General features: G+C 39.1%; 1 long non-coding RNA gene across 1 annotated transcript; it reads right to left on the bottom strand.

Annotated features, from left to right (window-relative positions):
* Positions 1–4,539: 4,539 nt before the first annotated feature.
* LOC148224501 (uncharacterized) lies at positions 4,540–22,996 on the bottom strand. The gene is made up of 3 exons (XR_015802730.1): positions 15,348–22,996; positions 11,586–13,216; positions 4,540–5,033 (listed from the first exon to the last, which is right to left on the bottom strand). It is a non-coding gene; the product is annotated as an uncharacterized LOC148224501 (long non-coding RNA).
* Positions 22,997–25,010: the final 2,014 nt, after the last annotated feature.

Below are 25,010 nucleotides of genomic sequence, written 5' to 3'. Positions count from 1 at the left end.
AGAACCCATAACCCATTATATGGAGAACACTGTAATCATTCATCACGAGAGAAAGCAGTATTGGATTATCAGTCTGGATATGAGGATCATACTGAGTGTTAGCAATTCTTTACATAACTCAAAAAAGCAGAGACATGGAGGAACAGCTGTGGTCACTAAAAAATGGTTCAAACCAGAAACAAATCTCTGGTGAAGCCAGAAATGGATGTGTTTTGAATTCAGGAAGTTAAATTCACCAGAGTGTGGTTATTTCTATGTAAATGGATATATATTCTGTTAGTGTTTTTGAGATGCCATTCTCCTGGGATGAGTGCTAGTAAACAACCACATCTTTTCCAGAATGTTACTTATACTAAACTGGCCTAGCAAGTGCATAAATTACAGCAGTTTGAAGATCACAAGTGGGAGAGGATGCCAAGGAGTGTGGGCTGTCCATGGCAGATGTGATAAAGCCCCTGACTGTGCAAAACCACAGTTCTGCATAACACCTTAGCCATGATGGCAGTCATAAAAACATCAGAAAAGATGATCCTTACCAAACATCCTCAAGGGGGGCAATAAACATGACCAAAACTACTGTTCTACACCAAAGAAGTATGAGAACCAAAGAACCTCAGACTCCTTTAGGGATCAAGAGTTGATCAAATCATACTTAACATTAGCTGTAGTAGACAAAGAATTAATTTAATCTGTCTGGTAGTTGTTCATTATTGCCACCAGTAAGGTATTTGTATCACTCTACTTGTCCTTTGGATTTGGACCCTGATCGAGGGCCCCTTTCCCAGCCTTGCCACCAGGATCAGCTGGTGAGTGAGTGGTGAGAAGCATTGCCTGGATCACCTGCCCTGACTGCAGTGTGGCAGCAGTGCTCAGCTGGTGCAGTGTTCATACCAGCTCATTAAGGGTGCACTCGTGGAAGTTTATCAGCTAAAAACATTGAAGAAAATGAACATGATGGAGAAAGTGCTAAGTCTTTGCTACACGTGCCCCAAAGAGATCTGCCCTGATGCTGTGCTCATGTCCAGGGTGAGGGTGATCTTACCCTGCAGCATTTTCGTTAGAGATTTCTAAAGACTCTTTACCCCAAGTGAAAATGTCCAGGTCCGCCACGTTTATATTGCATGGCTTCACATTCTCTGTCCCACTGCCTTGTTCTCTACTTAGTGTTGGGGAGGCTCCATCTGAAACACATCTTTCAGGAAGCGTTTTTTGGTCAAGTTAGGATGGATGCAGAGAAAATGGAGGGGAGGATGCCAGGATTGTAAAGGGCCTACACCTACAAGGAAAGGTTAAAGGAGTTGTACTTGTTTCACCTGGTGATAGGAGGATGAGGAGAGTGATGAAAGGGTAAATTCAGTAGGAAAGAGACAATTAATATCAGGTGAAATCCCAGGCATATCCATAGACCATAAGCACAAGGCCTATTGATAACATATTGCTTAGTCATAAGGAGATTGTGACATCATATAGCTAAGCTGATTGAATTAAAAATGTTTTCTAGTTGTCTAGTACATCAACACATAAGGCAGTCTATGACACTTCAGACACAAAAAAATTAGGTTATCAAGTAAACATAATCTAGAAAACCTGCAACATTCACACAAAAATACAGAATGAAAAGTTTGGTAAATAATTCTAAGGTTGGGATTGAAAGTAGGAAAATGAAAGTATTAACTATAAACTTTTAAATATTTTAAGGAAGTCCTGCTTTGTGAAAATATTTATTTGTCAGTAGTTTTTACCATGAAAAATATTTGATACTGATAACACCCCACAAACCACAGCTGCGCTCCTGGGGCAGAAACACCAAACCTCAAAATCAGGCTGGTGAAAGCCAAAGACAAGTTATGTCAACTCCTTAAAACTAGCCCTCAGTCTATCATTCTTCACTATCTTCATTTTTCCTAAGAATAGTTATGCTGCTTTGGCTTCTTACTCTGAAACTTCTTCTTTCTAAGCATTTGATCCTTTACATGTGCTGACAGTCGAGGCTGGTTTGAGTCACACTCTTGTGAGAATATTTCTTGAAGATTTGAGTATTACTATAAGATCTGTCAGTGTGAAACGTAGCATGTCATGTTCCCATTTAGAAATGACTCCCCTGAAAGCTGTGACCCTGATCCTGCACACATAAACACACATGAGGATGTTGATACTGGAATAACCCCCAAAACAACTGGAAGTATCTCAGGCATAAAACTATCCATATAACCATATGTTTGTGAATTGCTGACTACTGCTGACACATGTACTAAGATGATTATAATGCAATTGAATACATAATACAATGTAGCTTTGCTTTAATAAGGAAAAAACAAATAGATGAACAAGATTCTTTTTTACTGATGAGCTCTTGAAACCTGTTCTCAGCAGGTTTAAATCAATTTAGAGCAGAGTACCTGGCCCAAATATTTTTTAACTTGGAAATGGAAATGAATTACAGAAAAGAAGGAGTGAAATGCATCAGAGAACTGAAACTGATAGGAACAGAGCACTGAACTAATAGAGGAAATATTTTTCTAGCTTCACAAATAAGAAAACTATGCAGAACTCAATGGAAAAACACAGATGTTTGTCCCCATCTTAGCCTAGGTTAGGCAATCACAGAACATATAAAATGATCAAGAAAACAGTAACTGGCCCATGAATCCTTCTTTCTTTATGCTGATAGAGAGCTAGATAAATACAATAAAATAATAATTAATTTTAGATAAAAAATAACTCAAAGACTGAAACCAATAAACTCCAATAATTTAATAATTATTGGGGCTGTGATTATTAGGTCTGTTTACAGACAAATATAGTCAGAGACTACAGCTGACTGGCAGGACTAGGGGGTGCAATGCCTAGCTTGTGGCAGAGTTCTGTTTTGCTGAGTAGTAATGAATCAAGCTGAAGGTTGGCTGGTTTGGACAATTTTTCTCCCAGTAGCAAGTGCTATATATCAAGTGTTTGTGCTTAGTATTTCCAAATAAGTCACTGCTTATTTAAGCTTATAGGAACAGACAAGTATTATTTATTTTTGAAACTTCAGAATGCCAGTATTACATTTCATTGCCTTGGACTAAATGAACCTAGTTTTATTTGAAGTGATAAGGAAACAGATCTGAATCCCATTCTGGTTTGTGTCCATGAGTCTCCATCAACTGTTTCACCTTCTCCTGGTCCAAGTACCATCACTGAGGTCTGGGCACTTGCCCTCAATTACATTGTGCTGAGCGTGTTAGGAGCCAGCCATCTGTTGATTGAGCCAGAACGTGAAGTGAGGATAGAGGAATCTGTGCATAAGAAAGTACAATCCTGAGGTTGTAATGGCCTGAAAGTGCAAGTTTTATTTAGTGAAACTTCAGCCAGTGTCCTGACTCTTCTGCAGCTTGAAGCGCCGTTGCACGGCATGGTGCTGATGTTTTCTCGTAAGGAGCACTGCCCTGGCTAAGCGGGACACCCTGCCAGCACAGACATTGATGGAGCTGAGCTGCACTTCTGCTCCCAGCTCCGGGCCAGCGCCACCTCACAGCGCCACTGCAGCTCGCTCGGGCCCCACCAGTGCAGCGCTGCTGGATCACCTCTTTCAGCAGCTGCTCACTGAAGCTGTCCAGGGAGGGATCTGTCCTCTGCCACGGGAGGTGAATGAGGAGCAAAACCCGAGTAGCACTCGTGTTGTTGTGCATTTACCCAATCTCTCTCTCCCCTCACAAGCACACACCTTGAGCATCTCTCTCTGAAACCCTTTTCCAGGTTGTCAGGCTATACCTTTATCAGCCCAGAAGTGCTGCTCTGCACTGTGGACCTCTGTCCCAGCAACATTATGATGAATATAGCAATTTGTTTCCTTGGCAGAGTTTCTGTGTGATACAGCAGATAAATTGCATCAAACAAGCAATCTACCCATCCCAAAGGGATAACAAAAAAATGTAAGGACTGATGTATTGAACCAGGCCAGAGGTCCATCTAGTTCATTAGTCTTCCCTGAAAGTGGCTGACACAAGGTGCTTGGGAAACATGTGGTGCTTCTTCCCCAGTTCACATCCCATTCCTCAGTGATCTGCAACTAACTGACTTGCTGAGAGGTGACATCTTTCTTTTCACTGCACTTGAAGTGTTTTTCTTCCATGAATCTAATTGCATTATGCACATGCATAATATTTTGAAATCTACAACACTCTCTGGAAGTGTTCTGCAGCTTTTTGCTGGGGAGGCTTGCTTAATTTCCATTTTTGTCTTAACCTTGTTTGATGAAAGTCCAATGTTTTTATAACTTTCTGAGTAGTGAGTTGTGGTTGCTAATTTAAGGAAGGTAAAGAAGGTACTGGGGGATTTAACAGGCAAGTAAGTATTAAAAAGGGTGTAAACACTCATGATGCTGAAAAATTTTGTGTAGTAATAAGAGAAAAAATGAAGGGATGAAAATGAGAACTCTTCTTAGCTTGTGAAGAAAAATGCTGCCCAACAGTGCAATGTGCTCCTATCCAAAATATCTAGTAAGAGATTGGCTGTGTCTAAAAATGGACTGGACTGCAACCCTTAGGAAAGACTGGGTAAGAATTTCTGCATTGGCATTAAATAGCTACTAGATACTCTCTCTTTGTGGAGTTCCTTTATGTTCTGCCATATATGAGAACCAAACTGCTCTTTTGTCCCTGCTCTTTTGTGCTTTGGCATTTGATCTAGTTTGGGTTTAGTTCTATCAGTTTCAGATCAGGGTTATAAATGGATCATATAATGTTTTTTATCTAATCATCATTATATATGAGAGGAGGAAGTTTTAAATCCATTTATTGCTTTTCCATTTTATCACTCAATATCTAATAAAGACGCAGCTAGTTTAGGAAATAGTAGGAGATCAATTATCTGGTCAATACCTGCAGAACATTAGCTCAATTGGCTCCAGGTGCCTCTTATTACAGTCAGGCAATTGTCCTTCCTCATGGCCCCTGGTCCTTCTAGCACTTGGACACACACATGGCAGTGGTATGGAAGCAACTTCTGCAGGGCTTTCTGTGCTGTAGGATTTTGCATCTCCTCCGTGCCTTCTAAGGACACACAAAAAATGAAAGAGGAAATAGTCAGGCTTTGCATTTGTGTGGATTTACTGCTTATTAAACGACCAGTATTTCTGGACATCAGATGCCCAGACTGGAAATCTAAACAAGTTGGTAAAAATAAACAGGGCAGACAGAACTCAGTGCATTAGGTCTAATCCCGACGATAGCGTGGCGTGGCCTCATTTCACACTGGGAACTGGCAGAGGTATCAGATAAGGAGAGAGTGCTTGGCAGATGCCAGTTGGCACCAGATGAGGAAGCCTAGGTTTATAGCCCACACTGTGCGTTAATAATGGCCACAAAAGAGAACACACAGACCAAATTGTATGCACTGGTGAGAAAGCTTCTTAAAAGTCCCAGCAAATGAAAACTGGGGTTTTGTGTGCTCCAGTGTAATGGTTGTGCTGAACAGAATACATGTGCTGCTGTGGATGCAATTGCCAAAAACTGTTTCAAGATTCCTTTAAATTTTCTGTTCCTTAAAAAAAATCCCATAAAATAGAGCCGGGGAAAAAAAAGAGCTTTCTCAATTACTCTGGCTTATGAATGCAACTTTTCAGTCTGTTATAGCAAAGAATGGTAACCGAACAGAAAACTGTATTGGGATTCATCAGCTACAGAGTGCCTTTTTAAAAATTACTCAACCTCTACACACATAACTTTATACTTCCTTGAAGAAGTGATGTGCTTACAAATAGCTGACTAGGAGAAATTAAATGTCAACATACATCTGTTCTGGTTTTTTAGAGTAAACAGGGAAATTTTCAAAGTTTTCATTCCTTGCCTTGGGGAGAAGGAGGTGCCCTGCAAGGCAGATTCCTTAATTCTGCTGTGTAAGGCTGTGCCTCTCACCCACATCACAGTGTAGATGTGAAGCAAATGTGGACAGAAGTCTAGTATGGAGTTTACTTGGAAATAAATGCTTGGAAGTGAGGTGTGAAACACAGGATGTGGAACTAAGCGTGACAAGCTATTACTAAAAGCAATACAATGGAGAATTTTCATAGATATAAAAGCATGTATCTAAATGATTTGGGGTGAGATGTTGAGCAAATTGTTTAATCTTCTTACAATGGTTCAAAATTAGAATAATTATACTTACCCTATTGAATAAACTAACTAGAGATCTAAACATAGAAGCACAGTATGTTCCTAACGTGATTATCCTCACCTCAAGGAAGAAAGCATATCAGAGAGATAACTGGAATGGCAAACAAAAGGAATGCCAGCCCTCAGTCTGGTGCCAAAGTGGCAGAAATGCCTCTGTGGCATTTAGATAAGGACTGCCATGAGAAGTTCATCAGGCACCTTCATAGCTCTCTTCTTCCTTCTTCAGCATCAACTCATGCACCAGTGGTTGTTCAGGTGCCAGTAAATTAAATAGAAATGGCATCTTCTTCATTTGACTACGTGCTAACTCCAGCATAGGTCAAACAACTCTATTGTTTCATCTTCTGATCCTCAATGGGAAGCACATGCCCCTATGAAGACAGCCTGTCACTGATATCAGATATAAGATGGGAGGGGATATTTGATATATTTAGTAAGTCCAAGGGGAATGTGGGAGAAAAGCAGAAGATTAAGTCAATAGTTTGTTTTTTGAATAGCCTTCAAAATCCAATACAAGGCTGATACAGTGAGGAGTCTGTACTAAATGAATATGTTGGTACCTAACTGTTGTCTACACTTGATACTGATCAGGCATCCAACAGGGACAATCAGTGCCTTTCAGGTACTGAAGACTGAACACAGACCAGAAAGATCTCATAGTTGAACTCAAATAGAAAAGCAGGCATCAAAACAAAGCCAGATGTTTTTTTCAACACAATACCCTCCATGTTACTCTTGGTTTTATTGCTCCAGATTGAAAGAGGTTTAAACAAAGTCTTTATTATTTCTCCATATAGAATGCAGCATGCTAACTTCAAAAGCTCGAAAAATACAGTGAAAACTCCTGTTTTGGCTTTGACTAGCCTAATCTTCTCATTCCTTTTCTGACACATTACATTTAGATATGAAATACTGGAAGGTAAAGTTTTGGAAAGCATTACAGTACACCTGTGCTGGTAGACCCTGTCAGTGAAGCGGTTGTGATAAGCACCTAGGCTTTCGTTAGCATGGCAGAATTTCAGATCTCCTCACTGTTTTAGTGAAATAAATTATTTGGGGATTTCCATATTACATAACTGGCTCTAGAACCAAGTCTTTAGTCACTAGAACTTCATCTGCTGCAAACCATATTGTCAGCTGGCAAAGCTCTGACAGTAATACAGGGCTTGGCTCAAGTAAACTAGGCTATATCCCACCAGCTCGTAGCTGCTAATACTATTTCCTTATATTGTCTTTTCAGCTGTCTCCAGAAAAGCAGACAAACCTAATAAGAGGAGATTGTCTCCATCTCTGCTCCTCAAAAGAACACCTTCAAGTTGAACATGAAACCATTGTTTGAATCAATGGGTTATGAGAAATAAATACAGTATTTTGGGGAGATTTTTCGGAGTGATGATTTACCTATTTTTTTTTTTTTTTTACAACAAGGTAGACAGAAGAATTGTTTTCAGAGGTTTCTTGGTAGCTGAAATTCCTTGATTTTTATTTTATTTTTTATTAAAGGCATGCGGTAATCCCTTACAATGCACTGCCTGTCAGGTTCAATTGCTTAATTAAGTTATTGTGGTGAAGTCATTATTTATAGCAATTACCCATAGCCAGCTCACCATTAGTAATAAAATCTTAGTATCTTATTGTGAAGCCACCTTTCTGCTAGGGGGCAGAAATAATGACCTGACCTGTAATTGAAAATGTTGGCTCCTTTTTATAGACCAGAGTCAATCTCCTCTCAGCGTCCATGTATGTATGTCCTTTCTTATCTACAACAGTAAACTGATCAAAAATAAACTAAGAAATAGGAAATTGTTCAGCAATAAACTTCATAATATGGTGTATAACTGAATGTTGATGAATTACAAATAGTGCACCCATACAATTGCCAAACTAGGAATGATTTGAAAGGAATATGGATATTCACACAAATCAAGATATTTGTTAAATTTTGATCCAAGCTTGCTAATGGCTATATGGCTTTTTTTCTCCAGGATTGAAGATAGGTTTGAAATGAGCAAAGAAAGAATGCAAAAGGTTCACATAAAAATTCCTGGTAGGCACATCATAAATTAGATACTGTAACAAGAATGATACAGGTTATGTGCTCTTAAGAGCTCAAGGAAACAAAACCTGAGCATTGAAACTAATAGTTCCATAGTGGGACAGGTGGCCAAATCCAGAAAAAAAAGCCTAGACTTAATGTCTTCCATAATGGTCACATCTGATTCTCTACCCACTGCAGTCATAGCACAGGGTATTCTCTCAATAAGCTGGAGCTGGTATTCAGTAGCAAGTGGGGCTTTGGGATCAGAAAGAGAATATTCAGCCTTTGGGCAGAATTTACATATATTTAAGATCCTCATTAAAATTAAAATGGATAACAGTCTGTATAGGTAGCCACTGCCAATAATAAATCAGCTCTAACAAGTTAAATAGCTGACATACAATGTTTTGGACAGCTTTTTGTGTCTCGTTTTACCACAAATTTCTTGTCACTGATACAATATTTAGTTGATATAAATTAGAGCCTCTTTGAATTAAGAGGGTATGAGTACCAAATATAACAAAATATTTCCTGAATGTTTTGTGAAGGCATATAACAGCTGTCCATATTGTGCAATCAGCTGCTGGTTTCGTCTCTGTGCTGGTCAATATTCTACTTCTTTTGCTTCAATTCATGAATATAATTACTGAAAGAAAAAAACAAGTTGCTGGAAATGACAAGTCCATGTAGTTTTTCAAGCATGAAGTCAGTGCTCTGTGATGCACACCACTTCAAAGTCAAGAGCTGTCCATTCTTGTGAAGCGCTGTACAGGAAAAGGGGCTGCATAACTGAAAATGTCTTTTTAAAAAACTACAAAGAAAAAATACATTAGGTGTAAGATCCGGACATGATTGCATAACTAGTTTGAAGAGTAAATTACATTTAGCAGAGGCCAACTCCATCTGTTTTGGTGGAGCTGCACAAGGGATGACTGACTGCTAGCTTCTAGGCAGGACTGGGTCTGCCTTAATAAATGGTCAGGAGAAATAACCTCTGCCTCACATGCAAATGACACTGGTGCTGGATATAGTCTCACTATAAACAAGAAACAGTTGTAACACTGAGACGTTCTTGCAGGTTCCTTGTTCATTTCTGTCAATTTTAACATCAAGACATCATATTTGTGCTCTAGTTTAGACAACATTGGGCAACCCTGTGGCACTTTACACAGGAGATGATACTGCAGTGACAGCATGACCCTCTCCAGCCTTCTAGTGAGCAAAGACTCTATGCATCTATAAATGGTGGATGCTCTAGGTGAATAGGAATTGACCCAGCTCTCCCTACATATTCAGAACTGAGGGAAATGCTTTTTTGTCTTCTCCCTGCAAAATGGAAGCACAGTCTGAAGGAGCTTCAGGTTCAATGCACTACAGTCAGGCACTGCCAATCACTGACCTTATCACTTAATCAATACTCACTCGGGAGGTCTAGGCTGAGTATTAGGTAAAGACTCTTCACCCAGAGGGTGATTGGGCACTGGAACAGGCTTCCCACAGAAGCAGTCACAGCACCACGGCTGACAGAGTTCAAGAAGTGTTTGGACAATGCTTTCAGGCACATGGTGCGTCTTGGGCTTGTCCTATGCAGGGCCAGGAGCTGGACTAATAATCCTTGCAAGTCTCTTCCAGCTCAGGATATTCTAGTGATTCTATGAACACATTTTTAATAAGGAACATATACTCAGCATTTCTCTTCAAATGTCAGTGTAAATTTTTTTCAGACATAAAATACTGACTTGGCTGAATTTGAATAGAAATAGGGTAGAGAAAATACCCATCCTTACTACTCAGTTTGATGACTTAACACACTTCAGCATTTAAATTATTTAAGCAGCTATACATTAATTTTTTAATCAGTCACTCTGAAGACTGCATAAAATAGCTACTCTCAAGCGTTAGAGAGAGAAGAAAGTTTTTGTCCACATAATGCAATGAAGTTTTGTAAGAAGCTTTCCACCTCTGACTAACTCAGAGAGCAGCATTAACATTCCATTTCTGGGTTATCACTGGCAAATTGCAGACAAATTCCAAATCTCTATGCAATCTACTCATCAGTCATCAAACTGGCTGAGAAATTGTTTGAGCTTTGGAGCTGGTCCATGGCTGAAGGGAACTGGTGAGGCCTGGAAACAGCTGGGTTTCTTCAGCAACACGAGCCTGTAGTGAGCTCCTCTTGAGCTGGCTTTAATATCCCTGTGCAGCACAAAGACTGATGGAGTCGAAATTGAAAATGCAAACCTAACTTTTATAGGCATCACTTCCTGAACAGAGTGCAAAGAAGTATTCCACATTTTAATATTGACAAGTAAGTAAGAGAATGAAAAGTCATATTTGGTCAGAAGGGAACAGCAGCTTTGAAAACACTAACCTTAGAAGTGGCTGCAAAGCAGCAGTTAGAGTGAATAACAACTATAGTGAATAACATCCACAGTTGTAGAAAGGCTGTGTCTCAAAGTATTTAAATACCAAATATATCAAGGATGCATGAATTAGTATTATGATTGCCAGGCCATGCCTGGAATAATGGGCTAAATACTTCTCATCACACTCCAAGTATCTCACATTCTGTGTCTAAGAAATGAAAAGCACAGCTCAATTACACTGCTCGCAAATATTTGCCTGAACTATCCATGTACCTCAGATTCTCCATCACTTAAGGCCTACTAAATCAGCTGTCTACATCAAGAATTGCCTTCTTTATGTGCTGGACATGAAAGAAATGTGGGAATACAAAGTGCATTATAGCTGCCCTTTCAAATACACAGTAGGTATCCTCTCAACTCTTTATATTTTTAGTTTTGTAATTGAATAATGTTCACTTTTACAAGAATGCTTCGTTCTTTAAGTATATTTCCCACAGATGATCTGCATATTTCTTTTGTAATTACCTCAAACAAGTAATCTAGAATCTGAAATGGTAGATTCACAGCCATTGTTTTTGTTAAGAATAAGCAAACTGATTAATACTTGCAGCACATGACAACAAAGTGCTGACAATACACAAAAGGAACTACTATAAAATATTAATTTTAGGCTCTCAGTAGCAAAAATACATGCAGAATGCTGATGGAGAATTGCAGAGGTGTGATACAAAAGGGAAAGTTTACATCATACTAGAAAACCTATCAAAAGACTTGATGCTAGATTTTATTCTGTGGATTGAATTTTTAGGAAAAAAGACAATGGTTCATGGAACATAATTAAATCAATCAGTTAGTACATATTATAGTTCTCATAATGCACGATGACTCTGCTCATACAACATAAAGCCTGTGTATGAATGTGAGTTGTGTACACAGGACAGGGATTTGTGCTTGTTACTGCCTTTCAGCCACTGGATTTCACTGTTTATCCCATTGCCATTACTGGTGAGAGGAGCTGAGACTCACCTGAAATCTGTCTCCTTCTACCAGCCCTCTGCCATGGATCCTTCCTGGAGGAGCATATCCACCTTTCCTTGTGAGCACTGGTTGCCATTCCATGTCAGTAGGCGATTTCTAGGTATTGCACTCATCAGACTCTCTTTCCAAGTCTCTTACTTATTTTTCAAAACTCTGGATGTAGTGGCCTCAAGATGATAGAGTCAAGCAATACTGCCCAAAGTTAACTGGAAGATTAATTTATAGAACCACTAAGAAATGCCCATGATGCAAATTCTGTAAAATGATAAAGAAATTACTTTGTTCTCATGGAATGAGAAAGGAACAAATGGCACTGAAGTACTTAGGTAACCTAAGCAACTCATCAGTGTTAGTGGACTTCTCTGCGTCACCGGAAGACAAAGCTAATTTTGACAATTAACTAGCAAAATTTAACATGAATAGTTGTATTGTTAGTATTAAATAGCATTCACCTTCTGTATCTATTTTTATATTGCTATTCCCAGGGCATCTGTGATGAGTCAAACATACAACACCTCAACAAGCAGCTATGTTTTATAATTGTACCAGAAATAAAAGCTAGTGTTAATATATATACTTCTAAAGGGGTTTCCACACAAACAAGAGATTTCCTTATTTAGACAAAGGTAGAAGCTTTATTTATGTCCATGAATAGTTGCATTGAATTTGGGAAGATTATTTATCTGCATTTAACTAGTCCCTAATCCTCAGCCACACGGTGCCGAGTGTGAATGGAGATCTTGCTGACCAAGGTGCAGCACAGCCCTGCAGTATTGACAGCCAAGTTACAATATTAATCGCATTTATGTAACATCTCTTGTCTAAGTACCTCCAAGCACTTTACGAATGTTAACTAACAAGAAGCCTGCCCATGCTCTTTTTGAAGTCGGTGGCAGCTTTCCAGTTGTCCTCAAAGGGAGCAGCACAGACTCTGAGCCTCATAATAAAGTTAAAGTAGGTTAAGGATCTCTGTGTTCACTGGAGAAGAGAGGGATAGTGGAGCTGAGTAACAGAACCCAAAAGGCTTTTCTCTAACTGTAAGGCTGCCTTTCTCTGGAAGACTGTAAAATAGTTTATTGGTGAAACCACAAAATGAACCATAAAGAAGAAGCTGCTCATAAAGGCTTAAGCCATTCTTGCTTTAGAATGTGACCTTTTTCTTATTCCAATAACAACAACAGGAGACAAAGCTGGGCTTCCAGGGATATCCCTCGACAATTGCTGCAATGGCCCTACAAAAAGCTACTCCTTGGAAAGGCTTTTTTTTTCTCCCTGAGGCATTTCCTACAGAGGTATACAGGGTTTCTAGAAGTCTAGTTGCTTTACTATTACATTTTCTGTGTCTATGACTGACCCATTTGCACACCAATGCTCTTGATTTCTTGAACCACAGTAAGTTATTTTAGAAAGAAGTCAGTAGATATGTGCACTTGCACTCTTAAGCACTTTCCTGGTAGCTGTTCTCAGCACTGATTCCCATTTCAGCTGCATGCTCTGGCATCTCATCTTCATTCAGAATCTCACAAACAGCCAGTGGTGCCTCTTTTGTATCATATGCAGAGGTCCTTATGGAGGCATGAGGGTCATGGCTCTGCCAGAAGCTGCAGGCTTAACCATCCCTTTTGCAAAGATAAATAGCATTTAGTGAAATGGCACCATTTCAGCAGTAACTGGAATATAGTCACAAAGAGGATGTTATCAGAAACATTAAATAAAAGGGGAGGATTTCACAGGCTAATTCAATGTTGTTTCAAAGCAAAAAAGCCCCAACAATGCATCCAAAGGGAAGGAACCAGAAAACAGCCTTTCTTCTAATCTGCCTATATTTTAGAAGATTGAATTAATTTTTTATGAATGATGCTGCCAGGGAGCCTACAGCCTATTTCCAGGCAGCTCTCCATCAAACAGCCATGTGACATAGAAAATGCATATGAAGGCACTGGAAGTTCCTGTGATGCCATGTATGTTATGCTGTCCATGTGGCTCAGCAAGGAGAACTGCTGTAGCAGGTTCCACTAATATAAATTAAATTACTTGGACCTTATAGAAGACATCATCACAGACATTGTCTCTGCTTAGCAGTGTGCAGAGGGAAGAAAGGCTCACAAGTGTTAAGCGTCATTTTCTGATTCATCCACAAAGGAGATTTAAATGGGCACATTTTTTGGGTACAGACAGGACCATCTTCCTCCCTTACCCATCACAACATTATTTTTCTTTTAGATTTATTTTAACATTAATAAATGGCGTCAGATCTAGAAATGTAAAAGTTACTTATGTCTGCAACATGATCCCCCCACCCCAGTTTCTGGCCAAATTTGCTGCCAGTCTCCCAGTGTGCAGTCTGCTCACCATCCATCTTCATTGACTTTTCCCCTACACCACTGTGTGATTAGAACACCATGGGAAATTAAAGGGAGTGCATATAAATCATGTTTATTGTTGCCTCAGATACAGAAAGATAAGAATCAATAAAAAAGGAATGATGACTCATGGTTTTATTAGTATACTCAGTTTTTCATGAGCTGAGTCTTCAACGGTTTAATTGGGCCACTGAGATCTTGATGAATTAATATATTCCTGGCTATTTATCTTCTGCAACCTCAGTTTATGCTTTTCCATACCACTTAAAATCATGAGGGAAAGGACTTTACTACTCCCAGAGAACCTGACAAATTTCTGAAAGCTAGAGAGGTTTATGAAGGCAGAATTCATCTTCGCCACAGTACCTGAAGAAAAGAGGTGGTGCTCAGTTCTGTGAGCAGCCTTAACTGGGGAGGAAGTGAACTGCCAAAACAACAAACATAACTGGTGGTCTGAACTGTTGTCCTTCCATCTTCTATCCTCACAAGGCATAAAACCCCTCAGTGCTAATGGAACTACAATTTCTCTCTGTCTAATTAAAGGGTCAATGTATCAGGAGAACCTTATTTTGACCATTCCTCATGATCTTTGGTCTTTTATCACAACCTTTGATAATAACTTTATTTCTGTAAAAAATCCATTATCACATTTAAACTTGTTGCTACTATTTTTTTCTGGAAAATGTTATTCAAATGCAGTTTGAATACCTATGGGCATCAGAATATAAAGTTCATACAATCATCTCTAATAAAATCAGATACAAATGTGTTTCCTTGCTTACAGCATAGTCCTTAACCATGGTTTTCTTTTTCCAGCAAATGGGAGGATTTGTTTCCTTTACTGCAGGATAGACTTCCTATATCCTTTTGTTGAATCTCACTTTTATCCCCCTCCAAGAAGTAATCATTTGCTCTCCCCAATGTTGTACAACAGCAAGCAATATATTATTTGATATAATGAACCTCTTTTGCTTGAAATTGCTCATCTCTAACTGTACCCGTGAAAAAAGTCTTGATAAAATCACAATTGACTAACAGTTCTTTATTTTCAGTGTTTATCAAGTACAAATTCTGGAACATTTTGGGCAATTCTTTCCAACAGCTTTTCTTATTTTTCCACAACAAAGTTTAGGAATTGCAGCTAAAAAGCAATTTGCTACTAGATTAAGTATTGAGTCGTGGTGCATTTCATTTAGAACAGTTTGTCATACCTATATCAATAGCCTAAGAAGGGGCCACCAACTCTCTATGGAACAACATGCACACTTGTTTAATCCTAGAATAAAAATGGCTATTGGAGTTATATTCAAATATGTTAATAGTAGAAAAATTTAAAGCTCATTTGAACTGCATGAGGTATGCACTGGACTTTATACTTAGGACTCACCTGTCTCTTGGTGACAGGCTGTGATTCATGTCAGGAAGCACTGGAAACTCATGGCTTGTTTTTCAATCACATTTTACTTCTGATTTTTAGCTGTACATAGAAAGCAAAATTAATAAGTTGTTCTAAATGCAGAAGCAATGTTTTCTTCTTAAGTGTAGGAGAGCTCAGTAGATTCCTCTGACTGTCTGACAGTGGGTTGAAAATGACTTAAAGTGAATTGAACAGCTGAAGTGACTCCAAACGTGCAGCATTTATTTAATGCCAGCAAAGAAGTGGAGAGCTTTGTTAACTTGATCTCCGTTCTTTCTGCTAAGGATCCATGAACGTTGCCAATGGAAAAGAAAAATATCTTGTAATGCCAGGCAGTGCAAGTGAACACTGAATTCTGGGCTGTCAATCCAATCCATCATGCTGAGTGGCTAATTCAAAATAGCACAGAAATGTATGAATGGAATAGTTAAAGAAAACCTTTAAAACACATATAGTAAAGTAATAGCAAATTCAATTCACTGTAGTTAAATTGTTGCACTTAGAACAAATTACTTGTACTGATTACTTAAGGGCACTGGCAACAACTGAAAGAAACAACACACAGATGACATAAAATACTGGAAACAGCAACAATGCCAGGTGCTCTGTAAGGGAAGTTTCCAGTGCAGGGCCAGCAGTGGGAATGGGAGTTTAAAGTCAATTTTGAGTTAAAGAAGAAGATGAAAAGAGGTGTGTTCTTCAAATTAAAGCACACAGTAGGTATCAAGGTACCCAAGCTGATTTTTACTGACACTAGAATAAACTACTGAGTTCCCGAAAAACCTTTTCAATAGGAGTTACAAGGACAAATAATAAAACAGAGTTTATAAACTGATTTGATTAATTTATAGAAGAAAATACATGAGGTAGTTGTCAAATAAAGCCAGACACTAGTTATACAGAGGTGACACTACTCTGGCACTCCTCTTATACCTTTTTCTTCAAACATCCCATCTCAAAGCAGATGCAGTTCCTGTATGAAGAGCTGTTGTGTCCAACCTTCTCAGTGACATAACCAGTGTAACTTGTCCCTTTCTGGAATTTGACAACCATTAAAAAGAAATAAAATGAGGAAATAAAGAGCCTTGTGTTTACAGTGTCCCACCCTATCAAACCCTTCCTGCCTGTATGGTCCTTGCCCCTTGTCCTACACAGCCACTCCCCAGTTCCATTAACTGGATTTTGGTTACATAGTGAGTCAACAGGGTTAGTATATCAGCATAAAGCATTACACACTTTCATTAGTCACATGCATTACCAGAGCTGTTTCATGTTGAGTGCCTAAATTTATGCTTACTTACATTATTTTGGCAGTATCAAACTAACTCCATCAGTATTTGTAAAGTGCTATGCACTGGCTGTATAATAAGAACTGTACACGTGTAATTAGTAGTAATTACTACTGTTTATCATTAAACAAAATTTGCATTTAAGTCTGAATTCCTGAGTAATCTTGTGCTCAATCTAGACTTCTTCTTCAGAGAACTGGAAAGAAAAATATAATAAGAAGGACAATAGTTTTATGGTAGTGTCAAAAGTTCATAATTAGATCATATGTTAAATTAAGAAATCTCAAACTTATCGTCAGTGGGAAATAAGGATGTAGTCATATAATGAAAACGTGTGCTGTATGAATCAGGACGATATGGCCACTTGGTTCCTCCCTGCCTGTTGTCCTCTCAGCCATTCCTTGGGAAAGACTCAGACTCCTCCACAAACTCAGGAGAGTGTCTGCCTTCCTGGGATGATGCAACAGCTATACGAATAAAGAAAATGCGTGTCCAATTTTGCTATGTTTAAAATCTTGCTTATGGGCAAAACCCCGCACATTCCTCATGAGAAAAGACGATAATTAATTTTTGGTATAATCTGGTCCCTGAGCACGCACCAGGAACCCAGGCCCAGCTGGGTTGGGAGTGAGTTCCTGCTCACGCCTCTGCCCAGAGCAGCCGGGAAGCACCCCCGTGCTCCTTATTCACCCCGCGGTGTAAGAGCAGCCTGGCTCTGCGGGCTCAGATTTCACTCCTACACCTGCTACAGCTGCTGGCCCCACTTCATCCTGCGCATTTGCACTGTGGCTGCAGCACAACCACAAGCTGACGGGAGTTAAGCCAGTACATCCTTCACTCACCATCCCCAAATCTGCTCTTTGGACAAACTTTCTGATTTTGCTGCCTTACTGAAGCAGTATTGTACAACTCTGTTTGGCCTACAGCTTCTCATTACCGGGGGCTGCTCCTGGCTCTCAGCCCGAGTCATGCACGTTCCTGACATGCAATCATCAGTAGGGAGAGTACAGTGAAATCCTGGTCAGATCCCCGCAAGGACACACGGGCCCCGTGACTTCAGCTGATATATTAAGCACATTGCAGCAGTGCCATTTTGGGCGAGGGTGCACATAGCAATTTGAGGGGAGCATCAGGCATGTGTCTCTAACCTCCTGAAAGGCAATGGATCTGAACTGTGCCTGGACACGCCCTGACCTCCATTCTTTGCTAATTAAAGCCCAATAAAGTGCTTGTATTTGTTAGTACTGAGCTTTCTGAAATACTTTTTTTTTTTTTTAATTTTAAGAAGTCACTTTTTAAAAGGACAAAAATGACAGGAGAGTAGAAAGGCATTCCGTGAAATGTTATTACAACACAAACATGGCCATTTATCCTAACACCTTGTCTGGAACAACTTCCTTAACAAACAGTTCTCTCACATGCTAGAAAAATTACTGGGGAACCTGATGCACTGGGAGAAATCCTTCCATGCCCTCAGTGATGTTGTCAAAATATCAAGCACTGACTTTGCTATGGTTTGAGGAACATGCCAAATGAGGAAGAGATCTGTGAGAAAAGAAAACCCTCAAATGTAGAAGAAATTACACTTCCTATCCCAGTCCAAGCATTTCACAGGTTGAATTTTGGCTTGTTTGCATACAATATCACAGTTTAAAAGTACATTTACTTCCTCAGCAATCTGATGGGGCTACTTAAATATTTTCTTGTACATTTTGTGAATTAATCTATAACAAAATACCCTGGGCAGAAGAACAGTCACACAAAGTAGAAGCTTAAGCAAATATAGACCACATAGCAGGAAAGAAATGAGGACAACATGTTGCAAGGTGTTTTGCAACTTAGCACTGTAGATGGTTGCAGGCAACTACTTATTAAAGTATCTGTAAAGGGCAGGGAATTAAACTAGTTCAACATTCATTTCACTAGCGCCTCTTCAATTAGCTCAACACTGTTTAGGTAACTGTTTTATGACTGTGGAACTCTGTTACCTATGAACAACTGATGCCTTGGGCTTTAGCTTTTTTATTTTTCAGAATCTCTGCTGCTTAGTGTGTAACTTCATATTAGGTGCTAGTAAGTTCTCATCACAGGATGGTTAGACAAAACAATCTCTAGCTAGACAATCAAGGACAACCAGTAGCCAAAAAGCATAAACAATGGCTAAGGGGGTTGAGACTTCATCACCTGGGGCTGTGGTTGGACACTTGACCCCAATATGTAGATGAACCAAAACTTACAAAAGTGTAAAAACTTGTGACTGGGATCCATCTTGGATTCTCCTTCGGTGTAGCTCCGTCCAGGCTCTTGCACTGCCCAAGGTGCATCCTTTCAGTAAATACCTATTTTATTCCTTTTGCTCTGCCTAGTCTCTGATCCAGGTCAGCCTTTCCAGGCATCACAACTAAGAACAAAATGTTCTGCACATTTCATATTGTATCAGGTCACTTTCAGGCCACATCAGAAGATGACAGACTCAGTTCTCCCTAAACTGTGATAGAGAAGTGTACATGTGGCCATAGGTTTTGGCTGTCCAAGGAGGTGTGGGTTCATTAGTTTCTGAACATGGTGAAACAGAGGCTTCATCCAAATGGGTGCTTGTGAGTATTCCTCAACAATCCTGTAGGACAGAGGAACACTACTATTTGAGGTTATCTTAGGTCTTTCAAATAGTGCAATTAAGGGAATACTTGTATCCTATAACTAGAACACTCTAAAAACTAAAAAATATTTCAGGTGTGTTCCTGATGACAGGGCTTGGCAATCGAATCTAATAGTTTACTTCCAATGCCAGTACAGGGTAGCCAATCTCTACCATTTCTTGACTTAGATACTAGAGACTTCAGGCAGATTTTCCTGCTCTGAAAAGCCCACAAAGTATCAGGTCTTCAACACCTGTAGTGCTTCCCTCCTTCCTGCTTTATCTCCTCCTCAATGCTGTATTCCCTCTGTGCAGTAAGTCTGCTCATTGCCCCCCAGCATGACTTGAAGACATAAAGAAGATCCATGTTTTCATTGTCTTTTTTTTGGTGTCTTGTTTTGTTTTTAATTCACATTTGTAAGCAGGAAAGTCAGAATCTGGAGCATTAAAATAGCCTCTAGCTTTGGACTAATAAAAAAGCACAAATCACTTTCCCAAGGGGAGAAGGTTATTTTTTGTAGGAAACCAGAAATGCTCCTCGCAGTAAAATACAAACCAAAGTTCCAAGCAGCACAGCATGCACATGGCTATTACACCCTTACAAAAGTTTCAAAAAGCAGACGGGAATAACAACAACAACCAAGCTTTGCATTTTCCAATTTGCAGGACAAACCCAACCCTCTACTTGAGCAAGAGGGAGAATAATGCAATTAAACAGCAGAAACTTTTCAGTGCTTTCAACACAAGCACATCTGTCAACAGGCTTTTTAATGTCAGGCATAAAACACATACATAGTCTTCCATAGTGCTCCAAAATTTAAAAACAAAATTATGCCTCTTTTTTTTTAGGATCTATGGTGGAATTGTATACATGAGATATTTACTTCAAATATTGAATTGATTAATATTTTTTATGGTACGTGATGCAACTTACATACCTGTATGAAGCCTCACTGATTATTTTCTTGGTATTTCTCTCTTTTTACTGTAAATTTTTTGAGCAGGAACCATGCCTTTTTAATTTATTTATGTAGAACTATCATGCTGGAGACCCTGCTACTCCTCTTCCATAACATGATTTAAAGAAAGAGGCTGGCAAGGAAGCAGATGGCTGAGAAATAGATGACCAGTCTTTGTCTTCTTTCCCAAACACAGTAACACCCATCTGTTACTGAAAAACAAGGAGGGAAAGCCTTTGCAGTTGTTCTGAACAGACTAATTACATGTTGGCCAAAAAGAGACTATTGGAGCCTATGATGAAAGGAAAGGGAAGTTGTTGAATTTTTGCTGAAGTCCACACAGCTGAAAATGTGGATCCATGAGAAATGCCTGAATTTTGAAGAATGAGTGTAGAATCTCCTATGCAAGGGAGAACCTGAAGCTTAAGAGTGGTGTGTCTCCAGGTGTGTGAAATGCCATTCCCCACAAGGAGATGACAGGGGAAATAAGGAACACAGGAAAAAAAATTTAAAAAAAATTAAAAGGGAAGAGAACATAATCCAGAGTAGGTAAAATCACAGGTAAGGATAACCTGCAGGAAAAGGAATGATTTACCTGCGTGCCATACCTGGCACTACCCAAAACCTCCCACCAGCCCAGATAACCCCAAGATCCATAAAGTATATGGAAGCTACTAAACAAAGATTCAATAAAATGGTGGAGAGAAGCATCTTTATGCTGGTCCCCTTTGTTTAGCGACATTGTTGCACATATACATAAAAGCCACTACTTGCAATTTCTTGTACTTGAAAGTTGAATTCAGTCCTTCAAAAACACATTAAAAATACAAATCTCTGCATGGTTGAATAATAGGGTTTCCCAGCAGGCCTCTTGAATTAACAGATTGGAACAGAAATTGAGAAGATTTTAAATTACTTTTTCATTCCAAGGTCTCTCTACAATTCAAAATCTCAACCTGCATGACATCCATTAGCAGATCAGTACAGAATGCCAAAAGGAATGGTTTAGGTCCACTCTGCAAGCATTTCTGTCTATATGTATTGCACTCCTGATATGCACAAATCCTGTATTCTTGATAGAAACTCCTAGCCAACGATTCATCTTGAGGTTTTACCTTGCTTCTTATACTCTTATGCTCCATTTGTAAATGACAGAATTCACCTCAAACCTTTCTGACTATCCTAATTTGATAGACTCACAGAAGAGTAATAGTTAAATCATGAAGGGACCTCACCAGAATGTTGAGTTCAGGCCCTACCCTGCTCAAACTTTAGTCAACTACAACAGGTTGCACAAGATCTTATCCAGTTGGATTTCAAGGGTCTCAAAGGCTCAAGACTCCACAACTGCTCTGGGATACATGTTTCAGTCTTTGACCATCCTCACGGTAAAGAAGTTTTTCATATACTTAAGTGGAATTTCCTGTCTTTCAATGTGTTTCAATTGCCCTTTCTGGGCAGTAGTGAAGAGATACTGGTTCTGTGGTCTTTTACTACCTTAATCCCTTCTGGTATTTACACACATTGATGATAAGATTTACTGAGCCTTCTTTCCTCCAGGTCAACAATTTAAACTCTCCCAGACTTTCCTTGTATGACACATCCTCCATTCTCCTAATTATCTTTACAACCTTTCACTGAACTTTCTCCACTATGGGTATGTATTTCTTGTGCTGGGGAGCCCAGAACTGGACACAGGTCTCAAGGTGTGGTCTCACTTGAGAGGAAAAATTATTTCCCGTGACCTACTGGCAATGCCTGGATGTTGTTGGCTGCCTTTTCTGCAATTGCACATTGCTGGTTCTTTTCTGTACAGCTCCTTCTCAGACTCCTATGTGTACTAGAGTGCATAGGGTTAATCCTCAGCTGCTACAGGCATTTCCCTTTGTTGAATTCTATGAGGTTCAAGAACAAGAGTTGGCCCATTTCTCGAGCCTGTTGATGTCCCTCTTAATGTCAGCACATACATCTGGTCTCAACCACCTCTCTCTATCTTCTATTGTCTGGATATTTGCTGTGGGTGCACTCTGACACCATCACCCAGTATAAGCCCTGGTATCAATCCCCATGGTACTTTATTAGTGACTGACCTCCAGGTGGACTTTGTGCCCAGCTCAGCCCTTTGAGCCCAGTAGTTCATCGAGTTTTCAGTCCATTTCACTGTTCATTTGTCTACTGTGCACTTCATCAGCTTGTCTGCATGGATGTTACAGGACACAGCATTGAAAACCTTGCTAAAGCCAAGATAAACAACATGCCTCACTCTCCTCTCATCAACAAAGCCAGTTCTTCCATCACAGAAGGCCATCAGATTGGTCAGACAAAGCTTTCCCCATTTATGTCCACGTTGACAACTCCTAATCATCCTGTCCATGATATATTTGAAAATAATTTTCTTGAGGCTTTGCTGGGTTACCCTCTCCCAGAGATTTAGGTGAGGCTGACAGGCCTGTAGTTCCCTTCATTTTCCTTCTTGCCCTTCTGGAATACAGCATGGACATTTGATTTCTTACAGACCTCAGGAACCTCCTCTGATTTCTGTGACTTTCCAGATAGAATTGAGAGCAACCCTGCATGCTTGGTTGAATCCCACCAAATCCTACTGACCTGTGTATGCTCTATTTGTTTAAATGTTTCCTAACTCAATCCTCCTCTACTGAGGTTAAATCTTCAGAGCTCCAGAGTTCTCCACTGATCTCCATGGCCTAGGATCCCTGAAAGCAAATCTTGCCAGTAAAAACCAAGGCAAGTAATTTAGTTCTGTGATATGAACAATTCAGTTTTATTTAGCTGTAATATTTTTGTATCTATATTAGAAGTAACAAATGAATGCAGGCAATGACTAACAGATGCTTCTTGAGCATCCTGCACCTGAACAATATCTGTTTAAAACTACTCTTCTTAGTGGTGAACATGGACCTTGAAAGATAAAAAACCTGCTATAAGCAGCTGAGGGCATTTTCCTGCAGAATCATATTGTGATATTGGCAACATAAATCTAGCCTAGGGAAAGAAAGAAGAATGATAAATCTCTCACAAAACTGGAACAATACTTTAATTATAAAAAGGCCAAATTCCTTCTTGTGAAAAGAGTATGAGGAAAGCATCATTTTTTTTCAAATAAAATCCGTAACTTTTATACCTAAACACTGCAGATAATGCAAGAATGAAAGTAATCGTTTTCATGCCTTTGGGAACTCAATTTTGAAGTTTCTGATCGAATTCCTGTTATTGTATTGTTAAGGAAGTGGCCTTATTCACTGAGCTGAAGCAACACTGGAAAAGCTTCCTGTTTAAAGCAGCAGGGAGTGCAGCTCTGAGAACATCAATCACACAGTTCATGATATTAACTTGACTGCAGCATTGCAGGAACAGGGCTCCAGTCAGCTTCAAGGGTCCCCTGGAGTGTTATATATGGCAGGATCCCGCAGTTAGTATTTCTTCACTGCGACACAATAGCTCTCTAACAGAAACGGGAAGAGAAGGAACAACTTTATCACACTAGGGAATTGATCAGTGGTTTAGCATCTTCTCTCTCCCTAGTACCTTTCAAAAAGGTGCAAAAATTTGAGAAGTCAATTACATAATAACCTACACATAAGTTTCTTTGACAGAACAATAATTTTTTACCTTAGTAACTAAAAGTCCAAAGCTTAAAGATTTATATCCTTTGTGATTTAAAATTATCTCTACTGCTGCTTATTTTTTAAAATACATTCAAGAAGGCTTTTATGCTCTGGTAATGATTTCCAAAGAATAGATACATACTTTTAAATTTGTTGTCTGTTCTACATACTTTCACAAAATTTCTAGACAAGGAGATGCAGTGGTCCTATGAAATCTTTAATAGTTAATTCTTTATTAAAAGTAAACGTAATCATAATTGGTCAATAAAAATGCCAAAACTAGGAGAAGGATCATCAAAAAATGTCAGACAGATTTGCTGCCTACAACAAAGATCTGTGGACAAAACATCATGAAATGGACTATTCTGACCGGCATAACAGTTGATGTTAGGAACAGATTTTGTTATATGCAGACATAAATCCTGATTTTCAGAGCAGTGATGAAGATGCTACCAGCTTGAAGAGAGAGATGGAACACTGTCTTTTCATTCAGGCTGTTTAATCATTCATGACCCTAAATACACCTTGATTAAAGTACAGTTTAGAAATACTAAATTTACTTTCATCATAAACACTAATCTCAAAAACCATGGAGGAGATAATAGACAAACCCTGCTTTTACACACAATGTAAAGTGTGAAAAGAATGAAGCACAGCAGGATAAATATATCTAATGATTTGATTATCATTTAATTGAACTATCAAGGAAAAAAGAAAAGAACTTCTGTATACCAATGGGTATATTCAATATAATAAAATGCTTCTTCAGTTTTCTAGATTTTTTTTTTTAAATAAATTTATATCCTAGAGTGTTTCAGGTACACATAGTACAATTTTAGGAAGAGTGCTGCTTGACTGAATGGTTGAACTTTAGGCAAATGGCTTCACTTATGCAAGTAACACTATTTATAGAAATGGAACACGTATCTGAGCTTGTATATGACTTGAAATTACTCTCAGAAAGCTGAACACTAGCATGCATCTTTAACTACTCTTCCCAGAACATTACTTACTAAAGTTTTGGGCACATTGTTAGGAGGACTATGATATTATGAATTATCTCACGAATTTCTATTTGGAGAATGCTCATGCTCCATATCCCCTTATGCTTGCAGATGGAC

This window comes from Sturnus vulgaris, chromosome 3 (assembly GCF_052056855.1).
Source record: "Sturnus vulgaris isolate bStuVul1 chromosome 3, bStuVul1.hap1, whole genome shotgun sequence".
Classification (NCBI taxonomy): domain Eukaryota; kingdom Metazoa; phylum Chordata; class Aves; order Passeriformes; family Sturnidae; genus Sturnus; species Sturnus vulgaris.
Note: the sequence above shows the minus strand (reverse complement) of the source record. Positions and strands in the feature narration are given on the sequence as shown.